A 2,276-nucleotide genomic window follows, 5' to 3' on the forward strand; every position below is an offset into this window, starting at 1 on the left:
CTTTTGTTAAAAAAAAAATCTTAATATTTTCTATTATATATATATATTTTGGGTTTCATATGGGACAATCGTATATTGGCTTGTTGTGAAAGCATGCCAACGTGCGATTATTCTTAATGTTACATCGGATTAAATAAGCAACCATCATTTTTGGATGTGTTCTCCGAATAACTTTAATTTATTTTGTTTTATTATATATATTACACATAGTATGGGCGAAATCTCAATATGTAATGGGTCATGCTGACATGGCTTATCAAGAAAGTTGAACATGGCAAAATATATATACTTTGGAAAACATTTCAAGTGCACCGGAGAGTACCGGTGTACCAGTTGTTTTAACCGTTGATTTTAATTAATATATATTATATATATTTTTTATAATTCAGATCAACGGTTAAAACAATTAGAGCACCGGTACTCCCGATGCACCTGAAATGTTTCCTAAACTATAACCCAAAAAAATAAAAAGAAAGAATACTTTCATACTAGAAATAATATCTATAAACGGATAAAAAAGAAGTATATATGAATTATAACATACCTTTGAGGTGTTTCTTGTTATGAGATTTTTTCGGGTATGCCCAGTCATAACATTTGTAGCAATAGACTTTACCTACAACCTTAACGACCAGCTGGTGATGGGGGTGGTGGTGATATACAACTGGTGGAGGAGGAGAATTGTAATAGTAAGGTGGAGATTTCACTGGTGGTGGTGGAGACTTGTAGTAATAAGGTGGATGAGGCACAGGAGATGGGGGAGGAGGTGATTTATAGTAGTAAGGCGGAGGAGGAGATGGTGAAGGTGGTGGTGGAGATTTGTAATAGTAAGGTGGAGGCGGAGATGGAGATGGAGGAGGTGACTTGTAGTAGTAAGGCTCCTTAGGTGGGGGTGGAGACTTATAATAGTAAGGTGGGGGAGGAGATGGTGAAGGTGGTGGTGGGGATTTGTAATAGTAAGGTGGCAGGGGAGAGGGGGATGGTGGTGGGGGAGAGGGTGAAGGTGGTGGAGGAGACTTATAGTAGTAAGGTGGAGGCGAGAGGGGGAGGGTGGAGGAGGAGACTTGTAGTAGTAGGGTGGCGGGGGAGAGGGTGAGGGTGGTGGGGGAGATTTGTAGTAGTAAGGTGAAGGTGAGGGAGGCGGAGGAGAAAAAACTTATGGCGGAGGACTAGTAAACAAACTTGAATAGAAAAAAGACTTATTATTTCGAACACTCAATAATTGATATGTAGGCATATACGTTTCTACTTTCATAAAAAGAAGGAGTCTGTTGGAATATATATACATATATAGCAAAAAGATAATGCTTTTCCCACTCCATCCATCATCTTTGAATCCTTCTTTGTTAATTCTTACACCAGCAATTAAACGGAAGGTACTTCCCACGCAATAGGTATGTAATTAATTGCAAGGAGGAAGAGAGGATCCATCACAACTAACAAACCAGGCTTATGCGTCATGTATGATATACAATAAGGATTTTATTGCATAATATTATAACAAAGAAGAGAGTAAGGTTCCTGAATAAGGTTTCCCACAATGAACTTTTATGGACATACCATGTGCTGGGGCTTGGAAGGAGGAATGATGATGTCAATTACTAGTCACTATTGCTTTGAACCATTTTCCTTCTTTGATGAAAGAAGGAGGCTTAGCATCTAAAAAATTGGTTCATGGATTAGTGTGTGTGGACCACATCGAACAGAAACTTCTTTAGTAGTCGTTTGCATGGATTCATAAATCTTTTCTGTTTTCTTCTACAAACTGTTGTTGCATTATTATTTTGATTATTGGCAAACAAACAATTTCTCCTAACACTTTTACAATCCTTGCCTGGTTAAAATGATCTGTCATGGGCTCCTTTTTATTTATGTCAGATGCACTCACAAAAAACAAATTAAAACTTGGAAGTACACGTCCAATGCAAAAGATTGAGAGTACTTTATCAGCTTATAATAATTGGTGTTTATATCTGGAATTCACTTTTCTGTTAAGATGGTTGAGTTTATAATGATCGAAGAAAAAAAATTGAGAGTAGAAGTCGTGTTAAGAACTTAAAATCAGTGTGTAAACTAAGATTGATAAAGTAACTTATAGTTATTCATGAGTAAATACAGCTATACATCATATTTTATATTTTATTTTTTTTATACAAATTTTTAAAATAATTTAAATCAAAATTAAATTTTTATAATGATCAATTAAATAAACTTGAACAACAATCCAATTATAGTTACCACTTATTTTAAGATATGATATTTTTAATCAAATCATA

The 2,276-nt window shown here is 35.3% G+C and overlaps 1 long non-coding RNA gene across 2 annotated transcripts; it reads left to right on the forward strand.

Annotated features, from left to right (window-relative positions):
- LOC110263577 lies at window positions 666–982 on the forward strand. Of its 2 annotated transcripts, none has more exons than XR_002349402.1 (2): window positions 666–736; window positions 914–982. It is a non-coding gene; the product is annotated as an uncharacterized LOC110263577 (long non-coding RNA). The 2 variants fall into 2 exon arrangements; XR_002349401.1 differs by having other exon boundaries at window positions 712–832.

The sequence above is a fragment of the Arachis ipaensis genome, chromosome B06 (genome assembly GCF_000816755.2).
Source record: "Arachis ipaensis cultivar K30076 chromosome B06, Araip1.1, whole genome shotgun sequence".
Taxonomy (NCBI): domain Eukaryota; kingdom Viridiplantae; phylum Streptophyta; class Magnoliopsida; order Fabales; family Fabaceae; genus Arachis; species Arachis ipaensis.